Source organism: Natator depressus, chromosome 8, assembly GCF_965152275.1.
Source record: "Natator depressus isolate rNatDep1 chromosome 8, rNatDep2.hap1, whole genome shotgun sequence".
NCBI classification, from domain to species: domain Eukaryota; kingdom Metazoa; phylum Chordata; order Testudines; family Cheloniidae; genus Natator; species Natator depressus.
The window spans coordinates 95212698-95226823 of record NC_134241.1 but is presented as its reverse complement, the minus strand read 5'-3'; the positions used below and the strand labels follow the sequence as shown (position 1 = coordinate 95226823).

Below are 14126 nucleotides of genomic sequence, written 5' to 3'. Positions count from 1 at the left end.
GGAGCAGGCTAGGAGTGAAAGACATTAGCTAGGCTATGTGGAGTCAAGACCAGGAACAGCTAGGGTGTTCCAAGTCAGTAGTGATGTGCATTGGCTGCGTGTGTGTGGAGTCCAGCCAGGGCTGAAATACCAGAGTTGTGGTAGGCTATCACTGAGGATCATCACCACAACTGTGCGTGGAGCCCAGGAGTGGAATAGTTGAAGGGCTGAAGGTCAAGACTGAGAAGCACTGGCAGAACTGCATGGGGAGCTTTGAAGAGAAGTGCCAGGGAACTGAAGATCAGGAACAAGGACCACCGGCAATACTGCGTGTGGTCCCAGCACCAGAACAGCAAAGGTGTAGCAAGCTAAGACTGAAGTGCACGGTCAGAGCTATGCTGGGAGATAAGCAATGGAACAGCAGAGATATTACAGTCTAGGATGCAGATGCATGGCAGAATTGTGTGACACAAGCTTGCATAGCTCCTGATGGCACTATACTGAGCTCAAGCCAGTGCTATCAGTTCCAGACTTCCATGACTTTCACCAAATTCACCCCCCAAAACTAAGCAAATTTCAGAATTTCACAGTGTCTTGTTTTGGACATATTAAGTGAGACACAGGGTAAATATTCAGTGAGTCGTGCAGAGATTAGCTGCTGAATCATGTCGATAAATCCCTTCACAAGGTACTGACTATTTCCCCTGGAAGTCACCATTCTGCATTTACATACAAATGAGACTTTTTGAGCTATGAAGGAGAACAGACTTTTTTCCTTTGCATGCCTGATTTACTGCTGAGCCAGAGGAATCTGCTCAAATTAAACTTTCAGATGTCCCAACAATGGTCACTTTTATGCAAAAAGAAGAACACAGCCACTGGCAAGAGTTCCCTATAACTACTTTTAATTGGTACCTAATCTACTCAGTTGTTAAGGGAAAAAATTCAGTTTCAGCAGCTTCGAAGATCCGGCGGAAAATTATGGCTTTTATCAATTAGATTAGATCAAATAATCCGTCTTGAAAAATGCTTCTTTTAATGTCGCTCAGGAGGCTCTCGTCTTCAATAGCAAAAGTACTTATTGCTCCTGCTGCACAGCTCCTGTGACAAACCACACTGCTGAAATAACACTGGTAGCTGAGACATAACATGGGAAGCGCATCTAGAAGACACCAGAATCTCTGCTACGTGGAGTTACGTACCAGCTTTGAGGGTGTGGCAAGAGCACTGGGAGAATGATCTAATAAGGCCATGTCTACACTGTGAGCTAGGGCTTTGATTCCCAGCTCACGCAGACATTGACACAAGCTCTCATCCAGCTAGTGCACTAAAAATCGTAGTGCAGCTGCCTGAACGGTGTGGGTCCATACTCAGCACAGCTATCCTATGCTGCACTCCTGTTACCATAGCTATGCTACTATTTTTAAGCATGCTAACTTGACAAGAGCTAGTGTGTGAGAGTCTATATGTGAGCTGGGAATCACACCCCAGCTCAAGGTGGAGACATACGCTAACAGTGTTATACAGAACTATTCTGTTTTTTTCACCTAGGAAGATAAGCACAGACTGCTCACAATGGAATTATTAGTATATACACTACCTTACTCATGAACTTACCAGGCTGTATGGGCAAAGAGCATAGCTGAAGTTTCTAACTCCCTGAAGTGCTCGTGTTCTACCTATCTGATCTATTTTGATATGCCCTAAAGTAAAACCTAAGAAACCCAAGTCCTCCTTCCCTCCCTGGATCAGTCCCAGCAAACCCAACTTCTTTCTACCTGTCTGGGCATTATTTTGGCTCCCACTACCTAAGTGCCAAAAGGACAAGCCCATTTGAGGAAGTAGAGGTGTTTGCCTTCCTTGGTAGCATCTCACACTGGGCACCAATGGAGACAGAATTTGATGGATCCATTTTTTGATTCAGTGTGGCAAATCCTATGCTTGTATTTTTAAATCCCATGGTATCAAATCACTAGTGCACTAAAATTACAAATTATTAGAACCACCAAATGAATTCTTGTTTGTTAGGGGGTTGGTGGTAGAATGGGGCAGAGACGTCTTGCCAATAAGAAAAAGATTCAGGTTCCAAAAAGAGTCAAAGGAGAAGGATACTTTTGAGCACAGACCACAAGCTATTCTATGGCTGTGATGAAGCAGATTTTTAAAGGAATCTCAATTCCACCTTCAATTTTCTGGATGCAATTTTATAACTGCAATTAAGTGCATCTGAAAATTACAGCATTTGGTCATCTAGCTACCTGATTTGTTAGCACACTCAGGTGGAGAGATGTCTAAACACTAGGAACTGCATCTAAAATAACTGCACGGCAGAGCTGGAGTTCATTAAAAGAAAAGAATAGGCACAATTTCTACTTATATGTCTGTCTTCCTCTCACAAACATTTACACGGCACCTGCCTTTCTCCAAAGTTCTAATTATGCATATTTAGCTATTCTGGTTAATTGGCACTTGTATAACTGAAAACAAAATGACCTATTAATCTTATCGATCTGTCTTCATCTCTGTAATCTAGCAGCCATTTCAAATGGGTAATGTTATGGCACTGTGGAGTATTAACTTGAAGTAACACAGCTATAGCCTTACTGATCTGATTGAAGAGAGATGATAAACATGAGAGCTGCAGTGACTACATGCAGATAACGTAACAGATCAAGGCTGAGCTGAGGAAATACATCAAAATAAATGTTAGAAAAGCTACCTCAGAAAAAAATAAATAAGCAAAGTTCACATAAGCTCTTGATCCCTAATATTTTGGCAGGGTTACAGCAATTTACACACTCCAACTATGAATTAATTTCCTTCCCTGAGCTGTAATAAGCACATCTTTCTTCCTTGTTTTCATTACTCCCACCTCTGTCCCTTCTTATGTTTGTATGTGTTGCCTGTCTCCCTTTTGAAATTTGCCAAGTGTGCAAATTAGAGATGGTCACATGTATCCATAGAAAATGGGGGTCGGTCACCTACAGACAATGCAAATTAATATAAAAGCTCCTCCTCCCCTGTACACACAAACCCCACTAAAATATTAAATGTATCGAAAATCTCAAAGAATAAAAGCAATTTTGCTATCATGCCTCCCTGAGGACTTCTGCAATGAAGCTTATGATTTCCTAGCTACTAATTTACAAGCTTATGATTATTTTATTTTGTTTTTAAAATGTGAATTCAGTGCTGATGCCAGAGAGCACTAGAGACTGAAGTCCTCTTTCCACTGAATAGGTAAAGCATGGGCAGCAGGCACCTACCACTCCACCCTTGTGCCTCAGCCTTGAACAGGGAGGGCTGCCCTGGCACATCTTTAACCCTGGCCCAGAAGCACGTGTAGCTGCATCAGTGCTGACAGATGTGCTTGTGCAGACAACGCTTCAGTGGCAACAGTGGTGACAGTTACAGTGGTGATTCCTGTGATGTGGTCATCAGGTTACTATGGACTGGACTGTTACCACAGACTCATTTTCCACAGGCCTCAGCCAGACCTCTGCCTAGGCAGTGCACATTGGCACTGTAGTGGCACCCCCATAGAGAGAGTACTCCCCATTCCAGACCCATCTGGCTCCACTGGCTTTTAAGGAAAGGAAAGAGGGAGTTATTGTCTCATCTTCAACCTACCTTGCCCCTCCCTAGCCACTTTTAGAGAGCTAGATTTTATGGAGTGTGCTAGGAAGAAGCAAAGTCTGCACCCTCTAGCCATACTGTGGCTTGCTCTTGTACAGGGCTGAAACAGGGGGAGAGGACCTCCTTACACTCTTCCTACACCCACACAGGAGCCAACCACATGGTGACCTTTTGCATGGCTTTACACTAGTATAAAGTACCCTTAGAGCAAGAAAAGGGTCGCATTATGAATTACTATAGACAGCACATGGAGAGATAAGGTGGGAGGAATAAGTGAAAGGCAATTTACACACACATCATCCTTCCCAAGTCTGATGGGTACTTAGGCAGCCCCCATTATTACAGCATCTCAGAGCTTCCCAGGGTTCATGGATCAGTGTTCATGCCGCACTCTCCATTAATATCCGGCCCCGCTAATGATCCAACCAGCAGACCAAATTCGGTGATGAATCCTGGTCACATGCCATCTGAGGCATTTTGCGCATATGCTAAGAAGTTCTTCCCAAGTATTTCAATAGAAAATAACATTAAACAGTAATTAAATACCCACCATGGCATTTATTTTTCCTTTGACTTGAGCAATTGGTTTATGTTCTCTAATTTGGTACCTGCCCTATCAGGAGATTTTTTTGTATAAAAGGGAGAAAAACCAATATTAGTTTCCATTTTTTTCAGTGCAGAGAAGTAAGTGTTGTAGTCTCAGATGCAAAATCTTTTAAAATATGAAGTGATCCCAGTAGAAATCTTGAAAATCTTTGATTGACAAGAGTGTTGCAGCTCTGACTGGACCTTGGGCTCCAAAACCCACCCCCTTCCCTGGGCTTCAGTACCCAAACTCCAACCCAAACTGCAACGTCTACTAGCTGTTTTTAGTGCCGTAGCACAGGCCCAAGTCTATAGACCTGTGCGTTGAGACTCACTGCTACAGGTTTTAAAAGCAATGAAGTGGTACGCGTAGTGACTCACTATTGGCACCCTTTTCTCTTAGTCACTATTCAGCCAATAGGACACTAGTAGGCACTAGGATGTTGGAGGTGCCATCTTTCGGATAAGATGTAAAACTGAAGCCTTTGTAGAAGTCAATTCTATGGCACTTTTTGTAAGAGCAGAGAATAGTTACATTCATGTCCTGGTAAAAATTCCTCATCATTTATACGAATTCTGTCTGTGTAAATTCCATATCTGGTTTCATTTGTATATGGCATTCTCTTTTATTTTCTATACTAGTGTAAGGTCATTGGGCACTGCTTAACAGTTGCAGTGTTTCAATGTGGGTAAAGCGAGTCTTGTGTATAATAACTTTTCTATAAGGCAGGAATCTATAGAGTAATTACTGTGGATTTTCAAATATTAATTTGATGCAAAACAAAATGTGAAATCGACAATATCCATCATTAATAAAAAAGACACTCCATCATACAGCTGCAGAAGTGACTCCCTAATGAAGGCTGTTACTAGCTTCTCAATAATAAGCCCAATTGATTTTGCCTCCTGTTTCTCAAAAAAAAACAACAAAAAAATCCGTTTTGCTTGAAATTACATGTGTAGTTTACAGCCAGACAAGAACTGTTTGGCAAAATTTGTGGTGAATTGACAAAGAGTTTCAGAGTTACTGAATGATGTGGAAAATGAGGTGAATTTCACTTTTTGAAACTTTTTTTGCAATGCAACAAATGTTGACATCTGTAAAAAGAGTCAGTGAGGAATATGGACTATTCCTGCGTGTGATGAAAACAAAATGCATGTGATCTGGTAAAAGAGACCCTGACAACAAAGAACTGAAAACTGTATGAAATGGCCACCCTAAAATAGGGAGAGCGGTCACTCATACAGTCTAAGAACAGACATGAGACTGTGAAAAGAAGGACAGGCCTTGTGAGAGGACGTGACATATTCTGAAACCTACCCACGTCCTAAGTGGCAGATAGGCATTACCCTGTAAGCATGATAATAAGCTGTTTATTGTTTTCAATATATTTTCTCTGTAATGCTTTTCTTCTGAATAAATAATACTTTGCTTTATGAATGCTGGCTGGTCACTTGTTAACCCTGTTGTTGCCCCACAGAGAAGATGGATGTAGGTGTTGAACTAAAGTCAGATCTGCTGAGGTAGTCATAGTGAATTGCAGGATGAACTGCAGCCTAAATCCCCACTCTAGAGAGAGAGTGTTGTGGGACTCTGCCTCAAGAAAGGTGATGGCTGAAGGCCTGAGACATAAGCTGGATGCCCTCAAGGAAGCCACAAAGGGGTCAGAGATGCCGTTACCTTGGAAACAGCGACAATATACATTTTCAAAGACGTTGAGGCCATGTGTCAGGTGCCTCTGTTCAAAGCAAGATTCATGCTCCTTGGGGCATTTTCCCTCAGAAGGCTACCCTCTAGGGAGGGCAGCAAAAAAGAGAGAGGTAAATAATGATGACCTTGAAGTGAATTCCTCTGAATAAAGACAGGCCTTCCATAGAGGAAATAATGCAACAGAATTGCAGTCTCACCACTATTGGTGGCTGTTGCTATGGTGATTGATATGGAGAAGCCCATAGAGATGAGGCGTGCAGAAGAAATGGTAATTCCTAATTCTAGTCAAAGCATTAATGTAGCTAAGGAGCCAGGGAAACCATTTCAAATAATCTCACAAATTAATATTTGCATTTGTCTGCTTCTTTTGCAACACAGCTTTCCACAAACACAAACAAGCTATTTTTTCCAGTCTCTGGAGCTGCATTAGAGTAATATTAGTTAATTATAACAGTGTGACCAGACTCCAAAGTTACTGCTGATAAATAATTGTTGATGCAAAAATGCGTTATTGATCTATAGTAAGTTTTCAGAGACTCATGCGTTCATTGAAAATGGCTTTATTTTCGTGGTGGTATAATTAACACACGTGCTTTATTCAGCAGTAATTGCATAGCACTTTAATGAACAGAAGAGTACCATATATACATAAGACCTGAAAAGTCTTCCTTTTTTTAATATCTTTTTCACTAACATATGCAAAGTTACTATTAAGAACTTGCAGTGTCCTCAGTTCTGTTCTGTAATGGGGAATTGCTACAAGACTCCTGAATACTGAAACAGCACAGATTCCCTGGTTAAATAACTGAAAGGCACATCAAAATAAGTGTGATTCTAATGTAAAGAGAAAAAGGCATTACGATGCATAAGGTTTACATTGTGTAGTTTTATGTTCAAATTGCAGAGATACCCACAAGTGAAGAGATAAAGACCTATCTTTACGCTTTTTATGTTCTTTTAGAATGTAATCTGTTGAATCAAATTTTAGATGTTCTGTAGTAGATATAATTTTAGTAGAAATGTATGCAAGAAAGTGTTTGGATTTTTTTTATTCTTGGAATTGGAACCTGGATGAGATGTGCCCACTCACATTCTCCAGTCATGACTTGTTTGTTAAAATGGCAATTTTACAAATTATACTGATTTGGCAAATCACTAAGAACCATACGAGAATATCGATTAAACTAATAGCTCCATGATATTAACATACAAATTCATACCTATCATAAAATTGTGTTGTTTTTAGTTACTCAACTAAGGTATTACAGAATAAAGCCATGATGCTGCACACGGATCCACAAAGGAAATATTATGCTCATGAAGAGTCCTACTGAAGTGCATGGGACTCCCTCTAGCTATAAGAATTGTTTGCACTGGTCCTTTTGCACGGTGAGGGGCTAACTCTGCCACTAGGGAATTTAAATCAGAGATGTTTTGCCAGGAAAAGCAGACTGTATGGCTGTCAGACCTTTAGTCCATTATACTGAGGTTCACACTGATTATGCAGTACATGCTAATATGAAATAAGTTAAGAAGTACTCAAAAATATTTGTCTGAATTTCCATCTTTCCCCTTTAGAAAGATGCTGCTTCTGATTTCCTACTCTTAACTCAGGAAAGGAACTCTGCAGAGTCTTAAAAGCTTTAGATTAGTCAAATTAAATTTATCAGATTATAGCTAGATCTGCTTTAATCCCAGGGAGTTTGTAAACTCCATTTTTATTGTGATTAGGAAAAAAAAAAAAAGAAATTCAGATTAAGATGTCAGTGGTGCAGTGCATGCTACCTCTTCCTACCTTCAAATTCCCAAGCACAAGGATAAAGCAAACATCAACCACCAGGACCAACTGATCCACCTTTGGGTCATAACTGGTTCTCAATTAAACCCATGTAAAACAAGAGTAATTCCACTAAATCAACTAAGTCACTATGGATTTATGAGAAAAGAATTTGGCCCATTGTCTTACACTGGAGATTAATAATATGTTTACAGTATGTTTCTTTCCTGGACATCTATAAATAAAATGGTTGCCGGCAATAACACACGACAGCCTCTTGTAGCTTCTAAACACCTACTGTCAATCACTGCGTAGCTACTCACACATGTCTCAAAGCCGTCTGGGAAAAATAGATTTTATTTTCCAAATTCTTAGGCAAAAGCCAATTTGTTGATTGGGTGGCCCTGTAGGAACGTCTGTGAAAGGCAGAGAGGAGAAAAACAACATTCCCTTCCCTAGAGATATGCTTCTGAATCAATGGGCAAAACAGGTAAGAAAAAAACATTGAAAATGGAAAGCCTGACTTCAGTTAGATAATCTTGTAGTAGCTATGACAACTGAGAGAAACGCAGGCTCCGGAAGTCTAGCTCTGCTGAATAATGAGGTACAAAGCTGTGTTCACACTACAAGCAGTGAGGTCACTGCCCCATAAAAATCTCTAGCTCCATTAATTTCATCTGCTTGAAGGGAATTCTTCATAAGAGCCAATATTTCTTTTTACAGTGGTTCACCGCACCATTAGACCTGAATAGTCACAGCATTTAGCACACTATATCATTAACTCCTCTGGAGCAAAAGACAAATGAGGAGAAAGCTAAAATTTGCCATGCAAAACCTTGTGCAAAATTTACCCTAATGATGCTGTTATCTCCAGCATTTCCACCAGAACCTGAGATCCTAAACAAGGTGGAGTGAAACTGCAATGACAATTTAACAATTTATGTTTGGAATAAAATATAAGCACGTTGGCTTGTGTTCGCTGGGCAGTCAAAGATTCCTTTTAGATGCAGCAGTAGGGGTAGAAAAAACCCACTACCATAAACACAGGCCAAATTTTCAAAGGGCAACTTGGCCTCTATTTGCAATTCTGGCAGCACTGCTACTTGGTGGGTGCACCGTGATAGCTATGTAAAATATTATGACCATGTTTAGAGAATTTGGCCTAGAAACTACAGCTATTCAAATGGGAAGTTCCATAAAAGCAAATCAACACTGATATAGGTATAAACTTGGAAGCAAACACTCTTAGGCCAAGGCTGTGATCCCACGGGTGTTAATGGGATGGAGATCCCTTTGGTGTTGATTTCAATGGGATTAGGATTTGGCCTTTCACTTCTACAGTTTTTGTATAAAAAGGATTTAGAAATAAAGGGCTGCGTAGGGTTCCCACCTGTCCAGTTTTCACGTGGACAGTCTGGGTTTTGGCTTGTGTGTCCAGGTGCCATTTGGCAAGCCCTGATGTCCAATTTTTTCGATCTGTGGAAAAGGTGACAACCCTAAGCGGAAGGAAGGAGGCAGTGCAGCAGCAGCCGCCACCTCTGGGACCAGGCTGCTCATGTGGCCTGTGGTGTCACATGGCCCTGCGCAGCCCACAGGTGGCAGGCAAGGTGAAGACACTGCGAATGACAGGGGCAGGGCCTTGAGGGGAAGAGGCAGAGAAGGGACGGGGCCTTGAAGGAAGAGGTGGAGCAGGGGAGGGGTCTTGGCGAAGAGGCAGAACAGGGGCAGGGCCTTGGGGGAAGAGGTGGGACAGGGGGCGGGGACTCAGAGGTCCAGTTACCAGCCATTAGAAAGGTGGCAACCCTAGGGCTGCACCTCAGTGTATTTTTGGTTCATATCACCAGCACTATTGGTGAGATGACACATTAATTCTACATTCATATGTGCAATCATTGCTTTAAACTTTATAAAAAATAACCTAACTGTGGACTGAACCTTCCCAGCTATACTTCAGCCCTGAGGTGAATTTTTTTAGAAAATGCAAGCAAAATCCATTCAACTGATTTAATTGTCTGAGGGCAAAAAAAAGATCATTTTTCAGCCACAAAGAAAATTTTCAGATGTTTTTGTGCTTGGCCAATTCACAAAACAACTTTCTTTTAAGGCTTCAAACTTTTCCTGGCCATAGTCTTGGAAAAGGGCTGTGCCATGTTTGAAGATACTTGGTTTTGAAATAACGTTTTCAAATCGTGCTCAGTTCATAGAGCTATAATGTACTGGCTAGAGGGAGCAAACTATATATACCACTGCGCATAAAAGGGAGGCATGTCCAATCTGCTCAAATGTGTCTCATCATAACGTAAGCCCTTTCACTTCTATACCTAAAGCAGATTCTCTTTTAGTTTAAGTAGTAGAAAGCTGTGTTTGGGGATTAAAAGGTACAGAATTCTGGACCCTCTGTCACCCAAAGTCTTCTAGGTACATGACGTGCAGTATGGCTGGCAGCTATAGAATGACACAGATAGGGGCCTGGATATGGGATTTCTACATCCATGAACCCTAGCCACTGGGGGAGTACGTAGTGAGCCAGCTCTGGGCTAAATTCTGCCCTCTGTTGCAGTGGTGTAGAAAAGGAAGAGGCAACTTCTCCCACTCCAGCAGCAGGGCAGGATCTTTCTGTAGCACTCAAGATGATTGTTTATGCATCTATGATTTCAGGATATGTCCACTGTTTAAGTGTAAATAATGTAAAATATACATTAAGGGAATCCTAAAGTTTATATTTTAATTATCCAAACATCTGAAAGCAATCTTAACTCTGTCCCATAATAATCTTAATTTTGTTCCTTTGCATTAAAATAAAGTATTTCATAACAAGCTCCTACAACCCTGCGTAAAATTGTATTTTTTTCAGCAAGCACGACAATATAATGCCAGTGGAAAGAACTGCACTTTTTAAAAAATGCACCTTCAGTAAAACTGTATAAAAACATTAATCAGTGAACCTTTACTTTAAACTGCACCTTCTTCCGTACCCTTTGAAGAATATTTTATTTACTGAACATACTGATACATTACATGATTTTAGAGTAAAAGCTCCTGTTGTGAGTGCATGCACACAAGGAAGAAAAGTTTAGGCTGCTATGGGAACACTGAGGGTCAGATTCCAGGAACTACGTTCTGCTTGCTTGGGGTGTGGGCAGGACATCACTCTGCATCAGTTGTGGAATAGTACATTTCACCTGCGCTGGCTCCAACATTAGGAAAAAGCAAAGTCTGCTTAACAGCCACCTTTGACCCCACATCTCTTCAACTGCACTGAGCAGAGCTCTGGCACAGCTAAAGCTCTGGCCCTAAGTGTGAATTTCTTGACATGTACAATTAAAATCTCTACCTTAACATGGCATTAATGTAGGGTTTTACATTTAATTATGATAGACATTGATACATTCATCTGGAAACTACCCTCATTTTTACTGTAAGGGTGCAATTATAACTAACCACCAGGTTAATTTTTTTGCTTTCTTGTTGTTATATAGCTCAAAACAAATGTGAATATGGAATGAGATATTTCCTAAAGAACAATGGGGATTTTCCTGTAATTTCTACTGCTTTTGAAGGAGATCTAATACTTTAAGCAGTGATAAAGTCAAAGCTGTCCACAATGTTTAACTTCTGGATAGCCTGGGCATAATGCACAAGCATTAATCCCTCCAGCTGTCCAGTAATTAAACATCATGTGAAACCCAGAGGATATCATTGCTTTCCTACTTAATCTTATTTATGAAGGACTTTCATTTGTTAAACCTACAATCACTTTCTTTCCATTCCTGGGGATAATATTAGATTTTTCCACCAATACAAGTGCACCCAGCATATAGCTATTTTCCCACAGTAGCAAGATTTTTGCAAGAAATACATTTTTTCATCACACATTGAAATAATTAAGAATGGGACACTGGGCACATACTTATTCCATTTGGATGAGTACAATTTTACTAAAATCAATGGGGTAATTCAGAGCAGAATTTGGTCCTGTGTGTTTGATTTTCTCTGAATTGCATATGACTGAACAGCAAGCAGTGCATGTAGCTAATTAATGAAGGCAAAGAACAGAATTCATAGCGATAACAAGGCTTGGTGGAATCTGGTTTATCCTTTTTTTCAATTTCAATGATTAAGATAGATTTTTTTATTTTTAACTATTATAATTTTTACAGCCATGGAAAATTAAAGGGGGGTCGGGGTTAAAGCAGCGCTAACAGCAGGGGATTCCCAGCACTGACAGCAAGGCTGCAAGGGGTTCCCTGCACATACGAGGGGCCTAAGACACTCTTAGGCAAGGTGCAGGAGAAGCTGCGGGCCCGGTCCAGCAAAGCAGAAATTCCCTGGCCAGGTGTGCAAGGAGAATGAGCTCTCAGCCACAGGGGAGGACACCCCACCACTGAATGGTTCCTGCCCATGGACAGCCCCCATGCTCCTGGCTTTCGCATGAGGGACTGGGGCCGTGACAACAGAGCCCCAAAGAGCTCCTTGCCCTGCTGACGACACTGGATCCCTGCAGATGCAACATGCAGGGAAGAAGGCAGAGTGGAGACCACTGGCCTGGGCTGAGCCAATCCCTACAGGCACAAAGTGCAGGGGAAGGCTATACTTGCTCTTACCAATAGTGATGGATTTTTTTCGTCGATTTCAGTGTGTCAGCTGAAATTAACATTTACCAAACCTTAGAGAAAGGACTTGGAGGAGGAAAGTGAAGTGAGCAGGCAAACAGGGTCAAAGAGGAATTTCCAAAACAGGGGGCATGCACGGACCAACAGATACTACTTTTAAATTCTCCAGCTCCGAGGGCATGGTGCACACACGTAACCCATAGGGGAATACTATAGGGACCATCACCCAAAGAAGAAAAAACAGTTCTCTACTGGTGTAAATGGGCACAACTTGATTGACTTCAAGGGAGTTTTGTCCATTTGCACTTATGGAGGATTTGGCCAGGAGTTACTTGTGGGAGCAGGAGCCCAGGGGTACTAGAACGTGAGCTGACCTGGCAGAGTGAGCAGTGCATCAGAGGCAAGTAATGACCAGACGTCAGCAGGGCCTTGAGGGTTTGAATTACTCAGTGAGTGACCCTCAGATTAAAAGGGCACTATAGAAATATACAGTGTTGTTACTGCCACTTAGTCATGGCATGTACATGGGTTTTATACAACACTGAAAAGGCAAATACAGCAGTCCCTTTTGGGGCAAAAACCTGTGTGTCAGATGAGGGAAGGGAAAGAAGAGGGATACACACAGAGAAAAAGAGGGGGAGAGGACATGTGCTGTGACAGAGGGAGACCTCCCGCAATTTCATCTCTTTGTTTTTAGTTTTAGTAAAAGAAATTTTCAGTTTAAACAACTCAAGACCGTTCATGTAAGAGATTTCTGTGACAGCCTGTCATAAATATAAAGGGAAGGGTAACCACCTTTCTATATACAGTGCTATAAAATCCCTCCTGGCAAGAAGCAACATCCTGTTACCTGTAAAGGGTTAAGAAGCTCAGCTAACCTGGCTGGCACCTGACCCAAAGGACCAATAAGGGAACAAGATACTTTCAAATCTTTGGGGGGGAAAGGCTTTTGTTTGTGCTCTTTATGTGTTTTCTCTTTGGTCTGAGAGAGGCCAAACAGAAATCCATCTTCTCCAACCCATCCTAATCCAAGTCTCCAATATTGCAACCAATATAGGTAAGACAGGCAAGGCGGATTAGTTTATCTTTTGTTTTATGTGAATTTTCCCTATGTTAAGAGGGAGGTTTATTCTTGTTTTCTGTAAGTTTAAAGGGGGGATCCTCTGTGTTTTGAATCGGAATACCCTGTAAAGTATTTTCCATCCTGATTCTACAGAGGTGATTCTTTTACCTTTTCTTTAATTAAAATTCTTCTTTTAAGAACCTGATTGATTTTTCATTGTTCTTAAGGTCCAAGGATTCGGGTCTGTGTTCACCTGTACAAATTGGTGAGGATTATTATCAAGCCTTCCCCAGGAAAGCGGTGTAGGGCTTGGGGGGATATTTTGGGGAAAGATGTCTCCAAGTGGTCTCTTTCCCTGTTCTTTGTTTAAAATGCTTGGTGGTGACAGCAAACGGTCCAAGGACAAGGCAAAGTTTGTAACTTGGGGAAGTTTTTAACCTAAGCTCGTAAGAATAAGCTTAGGGGGTCTTTCATGCGGGTCCCCACATCTGTACCCTAGAGTTCAGAGTGGGGAAGGAACCCTGACAGAGCCCCTGGTCCTTTCCATGTCTGTCTGATAAAAATGTTCCCTTAGACAACTAATCAAAGGGATCAATGAGAGAGGATGTATCCATTAAGTGCACAGATTCCCCTGGACCACAGATGGGTGTGTCTTGGAAGTACGCTTAAATTACTGGAAAATATCCTATTACAATAGTAATGACTGCACTGGCAGAACCTGTCAGATTGTGGCTGGTCCACGGAGGAAGGAACACAGTACAA

At 41.4% G+C, this 14126-nt stretch overlaps 1 protein-coding gene across 2 annotated transcripts in view; it reads right to left on the bottom strand.

Annotated features, from left to right (window-relative positions):
* Positions 1 to 14126, bottom strand: part of LRP8 (LDL receptor related protein 8) — a 278497-nt gene that overhangs the window by 52149 nt on the left and 212222 nt on the right. The window lies entirely within an intron of this gene.